The sequence below is a fragment of the Bos taurus genome, chromosome 22, assembly GCF_002263795.3.
Source record: "Bos taurus isolate L1 Dominette 01449 registration number 42190680 breed Hereford chromosome 22, ARS-UCD2.0, whole genome shotgun sequence".
Lineage (NCBI taxonomy): Eukaryota > Metazoa > Chordata > Mammalia > Artiodactyla > Bovidae > Bos > Bos taurus.
In genome coordinates, this window is record NC_037349.1 from 9,573,137 (window position 1) to 9,592,440 (window position 19,304).

Consider the following 19,304-nt stretch of genomic DNA (forward strand, 5'->3'; position numbering starts at 1 on the left):
AAGCCTGGTGTGCTGCAGTCTTTGGAGTTGAAAAGAGTCAGATATGACTGAGTGACTGAACTGAACTGAATGATTACCTCATAGTCAAAAATAAGCAAGTTAGTGGCTTAAGGATCTAATCCTAAAGGATTTGATCCTGCTCACCATAGAGGTTTCCTTTTGGGAATAGGAAAATTTGGGGGTTAGAGATTCTGTTAGTGAATATAATATTTGCTTTTTTATTTTTAAAAATAATTTTCAGTAGCTTTTTATGTCTCTTTTTAACTTACACTATTCTTTGATATATCATTTTTTTCAAGCTTTTAAAAATTTTTTGTAGAAAAATGTTTCTAGCTTATTTTGGAATCAAAAGAAGTCTCTCATTTGTAGCAATATTACTCTTATATGTCCTGTAAGTGTGTTTATTTCTATATTTTTTTCTTTATTTTCTTAGAGAATTACCTGATTTTCAAGGAATGAACTATTTTTGGAAAAATGATCTTTCTTATAATTAAAATAAAAAATAATTTTATCATTATCCTTTTATATTGCTTTCATTTCTGGTTGAACTATACTTGTCTTTCTTTTTCAGTTGGGTATTTAGGTAATCACATCAATTATTTTTCCATTTATCTATCTCTTTGCCTACCTAACTATCTCTATCCATTATTTGTAGGGATACGAAATCCCCTCTAACCACAGCTTTAGCAACTTCCCAATGGCTTGAAAAACAGGTCATTTATTTTAAATAGTTTTATTGGTATTTTATCTAGTTTATTATTTCAAAGTAGAAAATGTAATTTCTCAACATGTTTCGGAGTGCATTCAGTTCAGTTCAGTTCCGTCACTCAGTTGTGTCTGACTCTTTGCAACCCCATGAATCGCAGCACGCCAGGCCTCCCTGTCCATCACCAACTCCCGGAGTTCACCCAGACTCACATCCATCGAGTCAGTGATGCCATCCAGCCATCTCATCCTCTGTCGTCCCCTTCTCCTCCTGCCCCCAATCCCTCCCAGCATCAGAGTCTTTTCCAATGAGTCAACTCTTCGCATGAGGTGGCCAAAGTACTGGAGTTTCAGCTTTAGCATCATTCCTTCCATAGAAATCCCAGGGCTGATCTCCTTCAGAATGAACTGGTTGGATCTCCTTGCAGTCCAAGGGACTCGAAAGAGTCTTCTCCAACACCACAGTTCAAAAGCACCAATTCTTCGGCACTCAGCCTTCTTCACAGTCCAGCTCTCACATCCATACATGACCACAGGAAAAACCATAGCCTTGACTAGATGAGCCTTTGTTGGCAAAGTAATGTCTCTGCTTTTGAATATGCTATCCAGGTTGGTCATAACTTTCCTTCCAAGGAGTAAGCGTCTTTTAATTTCATGGCTGCAGTCACCATCTGCAGTGATTTTGGAGGCCAAAAATATGAAGTCTGACACTGTTTGCCCCATCTATTTCCCATGAAGTGATGGGACCAGATGCCATGATCTTCATTTTCTGAATGTTGAACTTTAAGCCAACTTTTTCACTCTCCGCTTTCACTTTCATCAAGAGGCTTTTGAGTTCCTCTTCACTTTTTGCCATAAGGGTGGTGTCATCTGCATATCTGAGGTTATTGATATTTCTCCCAGCAATCTTGATTCCAGCTTGTGCTTCTTCCAGCCCAATGTTTCTCATGATGTACTCTGAATAGAAGTTAAATAAGCAGGGTGATAATATATAGCCTTAACGAACTCCTTTTCCTATTTGGAACCAGTCTGTCGTTCCATGTCCAGTTTTAACTGTTGCTTCCTGGCCCGCTTACAAATTTCTCAAGAGGCAGATCAGGTGGTCTGGTATTCCCATCTCTTTCAGAATTTTCCACAGTTTATTGTGATCCACACAGTCAAAGGTTTTGGCATAGTCAATAAAGCAAAAATAGATGTTTTTCTGGAACTCTCTTGCTTTTTCCCATTAATATATCATTGATTTATGCTTTGATTTCATCAGGGTCAGAAAATATGTTCTCCACATTTTTAAAAATTAGAGATAATTGCCTGTTGCCTAGCATACAATCTGTTTTTATAATGTTTCATTGGTTTGGGTTTGTAAAAAAAAAGTCTAATTTTTTCTTTGAAAGGTATGAGCTGCTTTTGAGAGTTTTTTGATCCTACTTATTAATAGTACAATCATATCTTTACTATTTTTCCCTTTTTTTAGGAAAAAAGTTCCAAAGTCTCTCCTATGGATCCTCCCACTTTAGCTTTACATATTTGTAAAGCTACTGCAAAATCTCTGTTTACATTTTCAAAATTCCATAATGAGAAATGGATTCCTTCCCATCCAGATGGATTTTTATTTTCAAAAATTTTGAAAGAAATGCCACCAGCCCTAGAAAAGGTGATACTTCCAGCTGGCCTGGCAATCGCCAGGTATTGATGGCATCTCTCTTCCCTCCTGGGCCTTTGCCAGACTTGGCTAATTGATCAAGGTCTTCCTTCCTGCAGAGTCCAGATGCTACCTTGGAATATGGTGCTCTAGTCAGTTCCTACCAACCAGTCACCGTTTGCCCTTCATTTAAAACCTATTTGCCTTCTCTGTTCAAAACATTATTAGTCAAGGTAAGAAAATAAAGTTGACCAATGCCTGCTAGGTTTGGAGAGATGCCTCAGATTAATATTACCTGTCAAGCTATTATTCAAAGCAGTTGGCCAACACTGTTTAACATGGGAAATCTCAAGGTAAAAAAGTATCCTTGAGACCTTCTCAAAATACTTATTTGACTAGATCCAGACACACACAAGATGAATTAAAATAAACATTAAAAAACTATGGTCATGGAATCCATCAAAATAAGGTGAAACAATTATAGTTACAGGACAGAATATACATAGTTTATTCTCTGACCATGGAAATAAAGACTGTTACTGGCTGAAAATAAGTTAAAATAGCTAATCTGTAATTATTGGGAGAATATTGTTGGGGAAGGAAAAAAGCTGTTGATCTCACCTAATCTTTTTTAAAATGGTAACTAATGATGACATTTGGTAGGAGGCAGGGTTCTTATCTATAGAATTACCTTAACAGAACACTCATGGGTTAGAATTGCCTGTGATGAACAAGACCAGTACAAATGGATGCATGAAACCTGTGTGTGTGTGTGTGTGTGTGTCTGTTCAGCTGTGTCCGACTCTGCAACCCCATGGACTATAGCCCCACCCCCCACCCCAGGCTCCTCTGTCCATGAGATTTTCTCCAGGCAAGAATACTGGAGTGGGTTGCTATTCCTACTCCAGGGATCTTCCCAACCCAGGGATCAAACCTACATCTCCTGCATCTTCTGCAGTGGCAGGCGGATTCTGGCAAGCCCCATTATAAAACATAACCCAAGAGATATTATATAAGACATATGACTGTCTGGAATATCAAATGAAAATGTTTCATGACCAAAATGTTTTCCGCTGTGTAAGACTGGCAGATTTCAATTAGAGGCCTCATTTATTGCTCTGGTCCAAAGACCTCTCACCTTGGCAAAGGAATGAAGAACCTGAGGAATCATGAATGGTCTTTGGAACCTCTGTTTGCTTTGGTTGAGCTTCTCAATTCTTGCATATTAAATTATTATTAATAGTAAAGCTTGATTGGTAAGAATATTCATTTGCTTGACTCGTATTTTACAATCAGCTCTTCATATTTGTTGAGAAATTGGGGAGACATATAGATAGAAGTGGCGCGTCCCAGGTGACTCAGTGGTAAAGAATCCACCTGCCAATGTAGGAGACATGGGTTCAATCCCTGGGTTGGGAAGATCCCTTGGAGAAAGGAATGGTAACCCACTCCAGTATTTTTGCCTGGGAAATCTCAGACAGAGGAGCCTGGCAGGCTACAGTCCTTAGGATCGCAAAGACTTGAATACAACCGACTGACCAAGCATGCACAGAGACAGAGTGCAAAACTGCATATTTCTTCTTCTTTCTAAGCATGAGATCCACCGAAACTGAAACACTGGACTCACAAAATGTTTTACGCTCAACCTGTTACTGTTTTTCATAGTATTTTTTACATACTTACAGGACTTTGGGGCAATCCCACCACTTAAAGTGTAAAATGTTTGCCTGTTATTTAACAAACCATTTTGTTTTGCTTCTGTTTCTCCTTACTCTATACCCAAGTAAGTTATTATTATTAAAAGTAGCATGTACTATAAAATTCCTCTGAAAGGTTTTGTTTATATCTACCTACTTACCTACTGGCTACCTACCTATATATATTTTTTTGTTTAAGGAGAACACACACATTATAAAGATTATTTAACCTTGAATTCTTTATAATGTATGTAACTAATTTTCAAATGATAAATTGTTATTTAGTTAAGAACTACTTGCAAGATACTTAGGATTGATTTGACAAGCATCAGAGCCTCTGGTATGCTAGAGGATGGGAAAGAAAATGAATAAAATGTGGTACACAGCATTCCCAATCCTAACATTTTTGTCTCCAGTATGGTACTTTATGCAAACTTCTAAAATGTTCATTCTGCTTTATATTTTCTACATGCAAAGCTAATTACAGTGTCCTAAGCTAATGGAGGTGACGGAATTCCAGTTGAGCTATTTCAAACCCTGGAAGATGATGCTGTGAAAGTGCTACACTCAATATGCCAGCAAATTTGGAAAACTCAGCAGTGGCCACAGGACTGGAAAAGGTCAGTGTTCATTCCAATCCCAAAGAAAGGCAATGCCAAAGAATGCTCAAACTACCGCACAATTGCACTCATGTCACATGCTAGTAAAGTAATGCTCAAAATTCTCCAAGCCAGGCTTCAGCAATATGTGAACCGTGAACTTCCTGATGTTCAAGCTGGTTTTAGAAAAGGGAGAGGAACCAGAGATCAAATTGCCAACATCCGCTGGATCATGGAAAAAGTAAGAGAGTACCAGAAAAACATCTATTTCTGCTTTATTGACTATGCCAAAGCGTTTGACTGTGTGGATCACAGTAAACTGTGGAAAATTCTGAAAGAGAAGGGAATACCAGACCACCTGACCTGCCTCTTGAGAAACCTGTAGGCAGGTCAGGAAGCAACAGTTAGAACTGGACATGGAGCAACAGCCTGGTTCCAAATAGGAAAAGGCGTACGTCAAGTCTGTATATTGTCACCCTGCTTATTTAACTTATATGCAGAGTACATCGTGAGAAACGCTGGGCTGGAAGAAGCACAGGCTGGAAGAAGTACAAGCTGGAATCAAGCTTACTGGGAGAAATATCAATAACCTCAGATATGCAGATGACACCACCCTTATGGCAGAAAGTGAAGAGGAACTAAAAAGCCTCTTGATGAAAGTGAAAGTGGAGAGTGAAAAAGTTGGCTTAAAGCTCAACATTCAGAAAACGAAGATCATGGCATCTGGTCCCATGACTTCATGGGAAATAGATGGAGAAACAGTGGAAGCAGTGTCAGACTTTATTTTGGGGGGCTCCAAAATCACTTTATTTTTTGGGGTGATTGCAGTCATGAAATTAAAAGACACTTACTTCTTGGAAGGAAAGTTATGATCAACCTAGATAGCATATTCAAAAGCAGAGACATTACTTTGCCAAGAAAGGTCCGTCTAGTCAAGGCTATGGTTTTTCCAGTGGTCATGTATGGATGTGAGAGTTGGACTGTGAAGAAAGCTGAGCGCCGAAGAATTGGTGCTTTTGAACTGTCGTGTTGGAGAAGACTCTTGAGAGTCCCATGGACTGCAAGGAGATCCAACCTCCATTCTAAAGGAGATCAGTCCTGGGTGTTCTTTGGAAGGAATGATGCTAAAGCTGAAACTCCAATACTTCGGCCACCTCATGCGAAGAGTTGACTCATTGGAGAAGACTCTGATGCTGGGAGGGATTGGGGGCAGGAGGAGAAGGGGACGACAGAGGATGAGATGGCTGGATGGCATCACCGACTCGATGGACATGAGTTTGAGTGAACTCCAGGAGCTGTGATGGACAGGGAGGCCTGGCGTGCTGCAATTCATGGGGATGGACAGAGAGGCCTGGCGTGCTGCAATTCATGGGGTTGCAAAGAGTCGGACACGACTGAGCAACTGAACTGAACTGAACTGAAGCACTCTTTTAAGTGATGATAAGAAGAAAAAGGACAGAAAATCTTACCTCAAAACATCGGAAGTAAAAGTAACAATGTGGGGCATTGTTAAAGGTAACAAACTCTGTATAAATTGCCACTTGGGGACTTGGAAGAGGAGGCAGTAACTCTGCTTAGAGCAGCTAAGGAAGGTCTTGCATGAAGAGGAGACCAATATACAAACAGGGACCTCTAATTCATGGTTTGTAGGGAAGTTTTAGGAGAAGGCAATGGCGACCCACTCCAGTACTCTTGCCTGGAAAATCCCAGGGGCGGAGGAGCCTGGTAGACTGCAGTCCATGGGGTTGCTAAGAGTCGGACACGACTGAGCAACTTCACTTTCACTCTTCACTTTCATGCATTGGAGAAGGAAATGGCAACCCACTCCAGTGTTCTTGCTTGGAGAATCCCAGGGACGTGGGAGCCTGGTGGGCTGCCGTCTATGGGGTCGCACAGAGTCAGACACGACTGAAGCAACTTAGCAGCAGCAGCAGCAGGGAAGTTTTAAGACTTTGACATTTCGTTATTCAAAATAACACCTTGAATGGAGTGCAGAAAACCATATCACACCTGATTGAAACAGTCCTGAAGAAGAACCGCAGTTTCCTAGGTAGTTACACAATAGAATTCAAAGAACACAAAGTACCAAATGGAGATGTGTGGATCACAGTCCTGACCCCAACACTGTAGACCTTAACAGAACACTGTAAATACGTGAATTTGCAGTGACATAAACTCTTTGGGTTTCATTTTCTTCTTCAGATAAGAAGTGGGGTTGAATTGAATTATCCAGTATTTTTTGAAGACAGGAATCTGAAGCATAGTTCAATGTTACCAAGACTAAGAAAAAATTTATACCAAAAGACAGACTGTAACCAAAACCTACCCTAGGAGGTATTGGCTTAGCAATCAGGCAGCAGATGTAGGAAGACTGATATAAGAGGCTGAAAAGAGCAAAATATCTGACAAAATTGTTACCTCCAGTAACTAGGAAGCAAATCACATCCCTTACATACGTGACGGCATAGGGGGAAAGTTATGAAGATAGAACATGTTATTAACGTGTGCAGAATATTATTGGATGCTTTGGCAAAGTGTTTAAAAAGGGGATTAACTCCAGATAGAATGGGCTGGTTTCCAAATAAAGATGAAAGAAAGCAAAAGTTCTGTTAGAAAAGTATACTGCTTCTAAATCCTAGTGAAGTGGCAGAGAAAGAGGCTTTGAATGGAAATATGCTTGTTAAAGCTGATCGACTGATTGAAATGATGTTAAGTAAAAAGCAACATGAGTGTCATTACATACATAAGTTAAAATTTTTCAGTGAATTATTTTGCTTCAGGGGAAAGATTGAAATAAATATGTTGATTAGTTGGTATTTGGGATTGTCCCCCAAATGACAAGTAAGTGAGTCTTGTTTGGCCTTTACATGTGTTACTGCAGATGCCTTGAAAACACCCTAGAGAGAGAATCAGAGGTTTAGGAGTGGCGGGTGGGCAGGGTGTGGAGGAGGGCTAGAAAAGTTTAGAAAACTGCCATACGTACATAGAATTTACTGAAATCATACTATAAGAAGGCAAGTTAAGTTTTGAAAGATAGTTACAAAGAAACCAAGAGCTTGAGACTTAAAGTGACCCTTTGGCTCTCAAATTTCTGCAGGAAAGAGGCAGAATAAAAAAGTTGTACGACCTTCAAGGATGGCCAAAGAGGATGATGGAAAAAGAACCACCTCCCTGACGGCATTGTCTAGAGACCCGATGAGCAAAAACAAGGTTCTTTCTTCACAAGACCGGAATCAAGTATTCTCAGTATCCGGAGAGTGGAAGACCTTAAGAAGGTCGTCCAGAGGATTTTAAAGTTTGCTCCCAACAGGTGGTATGTATCTCCCGTTCTTTCCACTTCCCAGGGAGGTATGCTTACTGCGGTTACTCTCCCCTGTGTGATCTCTGCATTTAGGGGTGGGTTGAGAGGGTAACAGGAAATCCCTTCTAATTCACAAATTTCTGTAACATTCTAGGAAAGTCCTTGTGGACCTGATATAGTAGTTACCACACATCACTAGGAGATCCTAGACTTTGAAATAAATACGTTGATTAGTTGGAATTTGGGATTGTCTCCCATGACAAGTGAGTTTTTATTGTTGTTTGTTTTCTAAATATGCAAGAAGAAGCGAACAAAGACCTACATGGTGATCACTAGGATGAAAACTTATGGTATTTATATATTTATATGTCTGAAATTTAAAAATATCAAGGATATCTGAATTTAATAATTAGTGTTCATGTCTAGGTGTTTGATAGCTCAGCCATGCTTATAAGAGTAATAATATAAAGGTATATACACTATATAAATTAATGTGCACTGATTCTGTAGCATTTGCTTTTCTTGCCTATACTTCAGGTAAAATCAATAATTATATTTTTATATAAAGTTTCTCCCCTTTTGAACTGTCAGGATTGAACCTGGGTTTCCTGCACTGCAGGTGAATTCTTTGCTGTCTGAGCTGCCTGAGAAGCCCAACATTAGTAACAGACAAGATTAAAATATAAGATAGAAATGCATTCCAAGTGCTGACAATTTGAATATGAAACAAGCGCAAAAAATTGAAAACTGTAGAATATAGATTTTCAGGAATGTTATTTTTCTTTTAGAATATTTATTATTTTTATTAAAAATAAAAAAATAAAATCACTAATTTGAACAAAGTATAATAAATTAATTTTCATTTATATTTTTTAAATTATTTAAATCAAATTCATTACTTTTTAGACATAAAACTAATCACAATTCTAGCCTTTAATGTCCATCTAGTTTCCAACATAAACCATCAGTATTGCCCTTTAGGCATGTTATGCAATTTTATCATGTACAAATACAAGACAGCCCATTAAATTTGGATTGCAGATAAATAGCAATGATTTTTCATGCGTGTGTACTCTGATACTGCATTTAGACATACTCGAAAAAAGTTACTCATTTTTTCATCTAAAATTTAAATTACACTGATTGTCCTATATTTGATCTGGAAATGTACATGTAAATTTAAGAGTAATAGAATTTGCTTATTGCAACATGTTCCAGAGTCACTAGATACAACTGTTGCAAATAGTGTGGTGATACATAAATGAATATCTGAGGAGGAATTAATTGAAAACCACAAGTAGCAGCAAAACAGACACTTGGCAATACAGAGAACATATTTCAATATATTAAAAAAAATTAAATTCACGCCCAGAGGATAGATATGACATGTTAATTAATTTGTGCTTTCTCTTACCTCAGTGCTTCCACTGCTCAAATTCTGCCTGCATTCTGAGGCCGCATCCGTCTCCATACTTAGCAATGTCAGGTATTTTCAAGGTAGTCAAACATAGGTGTCTTCTGTCTCTAGGCCATAAGGCAGAAGTCTTAGAGACGGGTTCCCCTAATACCTGGGACCTAAAATGGGGTTAGTCATGGGAGTGGAAGTTCAGTGGTATGACTTAATACTCTACTGTGCCAAGTCTTTCATCTTCAACGGCTCTGAGGCACATGTATCCCTTAATATGTGAGTGTGTTCTCATAAAATCCTGGGCTCTTGAATGCCCAGGACCCAAAGTAGACATCCTATATGCTGCTGCTGCTAAGTCACTTCAGTCGTGTCCGACTCTGTGCGACCCCAGAGACGGCAGCCCACCAGGCTCCCCTGTCCCTGGGATTCTCCAGGCAAGAACACTGGAGTGGGTTGCCATTTCCTTTTCCAATGCAAGACATCCCATATAGCCAGGTGTAAAATGAATAAATTTAGATAAATTAAATTTCTTTCCAACTATCCATGCTCTGACAGTTTTCCGGTCCTCCTGTTGGCCCCCTTGAATCCATGTGTGATGGACTGTGGGCAGAAGTATATACCATGTGTCATGTCTGTGCCATCTCAGAGCTGGTGTGATGTCCTTCAGCTCTCTCCAATCATAGCTATGTTGAGATGGAGCACCAGACAGAACTAGAGGGCCTCCATTTCTGATCAACTACAAAAGAGCACAGCACCAACACACATTAAATATGTAGACCCCCAAAAAAGTCTTTTAGGAAAAAACAAAAGGATTTTGGAGGTTTATTCCTTTCCTCAAAGCATAGCCTGGCATAATCTGAATAATATCAGTTCTATAATTTAAAAGAGTTTTACACATTCCCAGACTATGCACCCACTTGAGTTTGTTTTTTGTTTTTTGAATTGTAGTTTGTGCTTTTAAAATTTACATTTAGTAGAGCCTGAAGTCAGGTAGGTTGATTCCTCCAGTTCCATTTTTCTTTCTCAAGATTGCTTTGGCTATTCGAGGTTTTTTTATTTCCATACAAATTGTGAAATTATTTGTTCTAGCTCTGTGAAGAATACTGTTGGTAGCTTGATAGGGATTGCATTGAATCTATAAATTGCTTTGGGTAGTATACTCATTTTCACTATATTGATTCTTCCAATCCATGAACATGGTATATTTCTCCATCTATTAGTGTCCTCTTTGATTTCTTTCACCAGTGTGTTATAGTTTTCTATATATAGGTCTTTAGTTTCTTTAGGTAGATATATTCCTAAGTATTTTATTCTTTCCGTTGCAATGGTGAATGGAATTGTTTCCTTAATTTCTCTTTCTGTTTTCTCATTATTAGTGTATAGGAATGCAAGGGATTTCTGTGTGTTGATTTTATATCCTGCAACTTTACTATAATCATTGATTAGTTCTAGTAATTTTCTGGTGGAGTCTTTAGAGTTTTCTATATAGAGGATCATGTCATCTGCAAATAGTGAGAGTTTTACTTCTTCTTTTCCAATTTGGATTCCTTTTATTTCTTTTTCTGCTCTGATTGCTGTGGCCAAAACTTCCAAAACTATGTTGAATAGTAATGGTGAAAGTGGGCACCCTTGTCTTGTTCCTGACTTTAGAGGAAATGCTTTCAATTTTTCACCATTGAGGATAATGTTTGCTGTGGGTTTGTCATATATAGCTTTTATTATGTTGAGGTATGTTCCTTCTATTCCTGCTTTCTGGAGAGTTTTTATCATAAATGGGTGTTGAATTTTGTCAAAGGCTTTCTCTGCATCTACTGAGATAATCATATGGTTTTTATTTTTCAATTTGTTAATGTGGTGTATTACATTGATTGATTTGTGGATATTGAAGAATCCCTGCATCCCTGGGATAAAGCCCACTTGGTCATGGTGTATGATCTTTTTAATGTGTTGTTGGATTCTGATTGCTAGAATTTTGTTTAGGATTTTTGCATCTATGTTCATCAGTGATATTGGCCTGTAGTTTTCTTTTTTTGTGGGATCTTTGTCAGGTTTTGGTATTAGGGTTATCAAGGTTTGGTATTAGCCACAGTTTGGTATTAGCCACAGTTGTCAGGTTTTGGTATTAGGGTTATCAAGGTTTGGTATTAGCCACAGTTATCAAGACAGTATGGTACTGGCACAAAGACAGAAATATAGATCAATGGAACAAAATAGAAAGCCCAGAGATAAATCCACGCACATATGGACACCTTATCTTTGACAAAGGAGGCAAGAATATACAATGGATTAAAGACAATCTCTTTTAACAAGTGGTGCTGGGAAATCTGGTCAACCACTTGTAAAAGAATGAAACTAGAACACTTTCTAACACCATATACAAAAATAAACTCAAAATGGATTAAAGATCTCAATGTAAGACCAGAAACTATAAAACTCCTAGAGGAGAACATAGGCAAAACACTCTCTGACATACATCACAGCAGGATCCTCTATGACCCACCTCCCAGAATATTGGAAATAAAAGCAAAAATAAACAAATGGGACCTAATTAAACTTAAAAGCTTCTGCACATAAAAGGAAACTATTAGCAAGGTGAAAAGACAGCCTTCAGAATGGGAGAAAATAATAGCAAATGAAGCAACTGACAAACAACTAATCTCAAAAATATACAAGCAACTCCTACAGCTCAACTCCAGAAAAATAAATGACCCAATCAAAAAATGGGCCAAAGATCTAAATAGACATTTCTCCAAAGAAGACATACAGATGGCTAACAAACACATGAAAAGATGCTCAACATCACTCATTATCAGAGAAATGCAAATCGAAACCACTATGAGGTACCATTTCACACCAGTCAGAATGGCTGCAATCCAAAAGTCTACAAATAATAAATGCTGGAGAGGGTGTGGAGAAAAGGGAACCCTCTTACACTGTTGGTGGGAATGCAAACTAGTACAGCCACTATGGAGAACAGTGTGGAGATTCCTTAAAAAACTGGAAATAGAACTGCCTTATGACCCAGCAATCCCACTGCTGGGCATACACACTGAGGAAACCAGAAGGGAAAGAGACACGTGTACCCCAATGTTCATCGCAGCACTGTTTATAATAGCCAGGACATGGAAGCAACCTAGATGTCCATCAGCAGATGAATGGATAAGAAAGCTGTGGTACATATACACAATGGAGTATTACTCAGCCATTAAAAAGAATACATTTGAATCGGTTCTAATGAGGTGGATGAAACTGGAGCCTATTATACAGAGTGAAGTAAGCCAGAAGGAAAAACACCAATACAGTATACTAACGCATATATATGGAATTTAGAAAGATGGTAACGATAACCCTGTATACGAGACAGCAAAAGAGACACTGACGTATAGAACAGTCTTATGGACTTTGTGGGAGAGGGAGAGGGTGGGAAGATTTGGGGGAATGGCATTGAAACATGTAAAATATCATGTATGAAACGAGATGCCAGTCCAGGTTCGATGCACGATACTGGATGCTTGGGGCTAGTGCACTAGGATGACCCAGAGGGATGGTATGGGGAGGGAGGAGGGAGGAGGGTTCAGGATGGGGAACACATGTATACCTGTGGCGGATTCATTTTGATATTTGGCAAAACTAATACAATTATGTAAAGTTTAAAAATAAAATAAAATTTTAAAAAAAATTTACATTTAAATATTTAATCAAACTGAAATTTTATTTTAGTGTTGCATACACTATACTTGGGCTTCCTTGGTAGCTCAGCAGTAAAGAATCTGCCTGCAATGCAGGAGACCTGGGCTCAATTCCTGGGTCAGGAAGATCCCTTGGAAGAAAGTATGGCACTCCACTCCAGTATTCTTGCCTGGAGTATCCTATGGACAGGGGAGCCTGGCAGGCTGCAGTCTATGGGGTTGCAAAGACTCAGACACAACTGAGCCACCGAGCACCCTCACATTCATGAACTATTGGGTCTCTTACATCAATAACACTGTTTCAGGTTAAGCTGGGTGGTGAGTAAAAATACAGATTAAATGTGGTATAGTTTTTTTTTTTCCATTATTCTTTTCCTTAACTGTGGTATGTATCATAAACATCTTATAAAAGTCAACACAAAAGAATCCCAAGATCTAGCAACTTGCCGGCCACAGTCAAGTCAAAATGACCGAGGCTCTAATGTGGAAATGACTCACTGAAATCTCATAGTGATTTGATAGCTGATTCAGGACCAAAACTCTGGTCTCCTAAAATCTATTCTTGGTGTTTTTACTCCAGTATATGTTGCTGTCTCACAGAATAACTAGCAGAGGGTTTATAAATCAGAGAATCTAGGTTGTGCTTTGGTAACACAATATCTGTAAGAGTCAGTGGCTTAGAACAATTTTTCTTGCTCTGTTTATTTGTGTGACATAGGTCAGCGTTGACATCTACTCCACTTCAGGGATGCCGTCTGACGCAGGCTCCATCACCATGGAGCTGGACTGTCTGACCTCTGACCCCCTCTGTGTCTGTGTGGAGGCCAGGAGAACCCAGAGGATTTCACAGAGGCTTCTCACTGCCCTGGCCCAGTAGCAGTATGTACAGTCACATTCCCTTGTCCTTAGTGAGAATTTGTGACATGGTCACTCTTGAATGCAAGAAGGCTAGGGCATGTGCTGTCCTCTAAAGGAAAGAAGAGATGGGTGAGGTGAGCCCTGGGTTACAACTGCATGTGATGAAATGGAAGTAACTGAATTGATAGACTGACAATTTCTTTTTTTATTTTTAATTTTATTGGAGTACAGTTGATTTACAATGTTGTATTAGTTTCAGATGTACAGCAAAGTGATCCAGTTATACTTGTACATATATTCATTCATTGTCAGACTTTTTCCCCACATGAGTTATCACAGAATATTGAGTAGAGTTCCCTGGTGCTATGCAATAGGTCCTTGTTGGTTATCTACCTTACATATAGTAGTGTGTATATGTTAATTGCAAGCTCCTGATTTATCCCTCCTCCCTTTGATAAATTTGTTTTCAATATCTGTAAGTCTGTTTGCATTTTGCAAATAAGTTCATTACATTTTAAAAAAATAGATTCCACATATTAGTGATATCATGTGATATTTATTTTTGTCTGATTTATTTCACTAAGTATGGAAATCTCTAGGCCTATCCAAGTTGCTGCAAATGGCATTATTTTGTTCTTCTTTTATAGCTGAGTAATAGCCTACTGCATGTACCACATCTTCTTTATCCATTCCTCTGTTAAGAGACACTTAGATTGCTTCCATGGTTTGGCTGTTGTAAATAATGCTGCAATGAACATTGGGGTGCATTCTTATCAAAGGATGGTTTTCTGCAGATATATGCCCAGAAGTGGGATTGCTGGATGATATGGTAGATCTATTTTTAGTTTTTTTTTTAATATAAATTTATTTATTTTACTTGGAAGCTAATTACTTTGCAATATTGTAGTGGTTTTTGCCATACATTGGCATGAATCTGCCATGGGTGTGCATATGTCCCCTATCCTGAACCCCCCTCCCACCACCCTTCCCATCCCGTCTCTCTGGGTCATCCCAGTGCACCAGCCCTGAGCACCCTGTATAATGCATCGAACCTGGACTGGTGATCCGTTTCACATATGATAATATACATGTTTCAATGGCATTCTCCCATATCATCCTGCCCTTGCCCTCTCTCACAGAGTTCAAAAGACTGTTCAATACATCTGTGTCTCTTTTGCTGTCTCACATACAGGGTCATCATTACCAAATTTCTAGATTCCATATATATGCGTTAGTATACTGTATTGGTGTTTTTCTTTCTGGCTTACTTCACTCTGTATAATAGGCTCCAGTTTCATCCACCTCACTAGAACTGATTCAAATGTATTCTTTTAATGGCTGAGTAATACTCCATTGTGTATATGTGCCACAGCTTTCTTATCCGTTCATCTGCTGATGGACATCTGGGTTGCTTCCATGTCCTGGCTATTGTAAACAGTGCTGCGATGAACATTGGGGTACACGTGTCTCTTTCAATTCTGATTTCCTCGGTGTGTATGCCCAGCAGTGGGATTGCTGGGTCATATGGCAGTTCTATTTCCAGTTTTTTGAGGAATCTCCACACTGTTCTCCATAGTGGCTGTACTAGTTTGCATTCCCACCAACAGTGTAAGGAGGTTCCCTTTTTCCCACATTCTCTCCAGCATTAGTTGTTTGTAGACTTACTGATGATGGCCATTCTTACTGGTATGAGGTAATAGCTTATTGTAAGGTATTGTTTTGATCTGCATTTCTCTGATAGTGATTTTGAGAATCTTTCCATGTGCTCTTTGGCCATCTGTATCAGACTGGCAATTTCTTACCTGATGATTTCTCTCCCACAGAAGCTTCTGGTTTCCTAACAAATTTCTGACATCCTGTGTCTGTACCCTTATCCTGAGAATTGAATCAAAGGATAAGTATATGTCAAATCAATGATTTGGGCTCTTTGTGTTTAAAATGGTTAAAATGATAAGGAAAAAAAAGAAGATGCAAAAATGGTTTAGAGGCTTGCTCACGGCTCCTAGGGATCTGCTTTATTTCTGAGTGAAAGAGAGCAGAGTCCACCAAAACAGGGTAATTTCTTGGCCTGAAAGCGTTCACTCAGCTTTCTCAAAAATTTACCATTTTTTTTTTAATAGAAAAAGAAAATGGTGTCTGTGTTAAGGGAAAAATCTGAAGCAAAAATGTAATTGGTAAACTCACAAAATTTTAATTCTCTTTCCAAAAGGAAAATTTTGCCTTAACTTAAAAATACACACATAGCAATGTTTTGTATGTTTTTAATAGTGTATTTATTTTTGTTATTGTATATAATTTCTACCAGGGAGGCAAAGGTCAACCAGCTCTTGAATAAAGATTAGTAATCAAAACAAAAGATATTCTGAGGCTGATGTAGCATCTTTGAATCTAGAATTATGCCAAAATGTAAAATAGAGACATGGTTGATAAGCAATTCAGATTTAAAGACTTACCCTCCCAAGCGGTAACCCTCCAGTTTGGAGACCACACTCCCCAATAGCTTTCACTTGTCTGTAACACAAGTTTTGTCTTCAGCACTCCACTCTGCTGTCATTAATATATTGAAATATCCAGTGTCATGAAAATAATCCCCATGATTTATTATATAGAAAAACAAGGAGCGCTTTATGAAGTGATATGCATTTTTCAATCCATGTATGCAAAATAGACCTATATATTTATGGATATGCACAGAAATTGGCTAAGCATAAAAGTGATGGCTGTTGGTGGTGGTATTTTGGGAGATTTTATTTTGTTCCTTTTAATTTTGATTCCCACCCTCATTTTTTTTTTTTTTTTTTTGGTGATAAATCTCTATAGATTTTGCAAGTGCACATTTATTTCCAAAGTTAAAAAATTCTTCAGAGAGTCGCTTTTGAGAACGAATTGTACATCCATGTCACATTATAAATCTGTACACCATGCTTCTTTAGATGCTGGATATTGGCCTACAGCTGGGTTTCCAATAAGATCATAGTACTCTTAAAATAGTAACACTGAATATGTTTTACCTTTTAAACACATATGCGCACACACACACCCACCATTGAAAGCTATGAAGAACAGTTGAAAATGCCAAATGTGCTACATTTTATTAGAGATGAATTGTAGCTATTTTATTCTAGAGGCTAATTCACAGACCTTTAATGTTATGTCATTGTGAGGAAGCCAGATATATTATTTCAGTTCTGAATAACTTGGTAACCTTTTTGTCTTGCTTTGTGTGAAAAAAGGGAACAGTGTCCATTGCAGAAGGAAATGCTGTATCTCAGGACCAGGAATGTAGAACTAGAGACAGGATTACACAGGGCTTTGGCAGATGCTAGGTTATGTTCTGGATCATTCCTTGCATGGCAGGAGGAAACATTTTCCTCTGCCCTTCCCAAATATTCCCTTGATGCTTCTGCTTCATTGCTGCTTTCCGTTCTGGGCCCAGTTTTTAAAAATCGAAAGCATCTTCCGTGAGTTCCATAGGAAGCTGAAAACACTTCATGCTGAAGAGACCCCAGAGGGCAGTGCCCACCTCAGGGAGGTAGAGAGGCCACTGGACATCCTGCCTGAGCACATGCCTGCTCTGCAGTCAGAGTCCCTGCATCTGAGTGCCCTCCTGCCTGGAACACAGGCCTCGGCCATACAGAAGTCACGGGCCCCTCAGGGCACTAGATACAGAGAAGGAAGACGCACAGTACTCTGGAGGTGGGGCGGGGGGAGCAGGAGCCCAAACCCCCAGATATTAAGGTTGTGTCTAAATGCTGGTATTTCTATCCCAAAAGATGCTGAAAAGAAATATGCAGTTGAGCCAACAGCCTTTCTTGTCTTTCGATGCTCAGATGAAAGGTTTCCTAAGCTTCTCTTCAGCTCTTTCTTCTCATTGTCCCTCCTCTGATTCAGATGCATCTCCAAGAAAATACTACACAGGTTCATTTTTGAGGAAATTTCTGAGTTTGCCCTGTCAGCCAAGCATCACTGTTTGTGTGTGCCGGCCAGCATTCATTTCTGGTCTGCCTGTGAGAACACCAAGGGTTCGTGAAGATCATTTTCTTGTACTGTGCACAGCAGACTCCAGAAGGATCTGTGCCATCAGAACATTTGGTTTCTAGGCTCCCAAGTCCTCTTTGTTTTTGATCGTGACATTTCTTCATGCTCAGATGCATACGTGATGTAACATTCTTTGTTGATGTTCTGCAATGTGTTTTAGAGTTATTTTGGCTTAGCACTCATTAAGAATGGGGAACTAAACTTTTCTGGTTAAAATGTTACTCTCCCCCCACTCTCCCTTCTGACTCCCTTGCCTTTCCGTACCAGGCATATCTGTAGGGCGTTAAACCCAAGACTGGTGTTTAATAGACCCTAGACTGTTTTGTTGGAAACAGGGCAAATGAGAATTCTCTCTATGGGGTTTGTGGGTCTTTGTTGCGATGGGGAAGAATGCCCTAAAGGGGAGTTCCTAGAAGCCTAATTGTTGAGAAATGATGGAAGTTCAACAGCATGGAAATTCTACTTCTCGCTTCAGCTGAAAAGGTGCTTATAAAGGTAGCTGGGCTATTTTAGCAATTTGCCTTATTTTGAAAATTCAATTTGAAAGCTTCATTAAAGGGCACTAATTTGGTGTCTTAAGGGAATACGTGTAAAGGGGCTTGTCGACAGTCTAAGATGTTTGCCAGTGTGTAGGTGAGCTCAACCCCCCAAGCTGGGGTTACTTGGTTACCTATATGCCCTTTCATTTCAAATGTGATATGAAATAAATTCAAAAGCGTCCAGACCAAGAGAGTAGCAACACAGCTTTTGCAAACACCTCTGCTTGCTGCACAACAGGTCAGTAAATCAAGAGATGACTTGTTGGGACAAGGAATAGAGGCTTTATTTAGAAAGCCAAAAGACAGAAAAGATGGCAGACTAATGTCCTAGAGAACCATCTTACCCTAGTAAGAATACAGACTTTTTTTTAATACTAAAAAGGGGAGGGATATGGTTGGTTGGTGTTACAAATTTCTTGGTGCAGGAATCCTTTGTTCTTGCAGCTGTCCAGATAGGTCAAGTCATGATGTTCCTGTAAACCTCCAACATGACAAATGTTATTTTCTGTACTGCAGAAAATTTCTTGTATCTCTATATGAATGGGAAAGTGTTATACTCTTAAAGGTCAGAGCCTTGAGAATGGGCTATCCTGTATATTTCAAGCTGTAGGCAACATTCTTAACTCAAAGCAAAAGCAACAGAATACAAAGCTTAAAGTAAAAGAAACAGACCTAATATGGAGTCAGATTTGTTCTTCCCTATGACACTTCCTTGTTCCCCCATTTCCACCACTTCTCACCCCTAAAGGTAGGATGCGGATGCTTTCAGTGCAGAAATACCTCTGCATGGACATCAGCATCATAGATATCATTCAGAAGTCCAATAAGGAA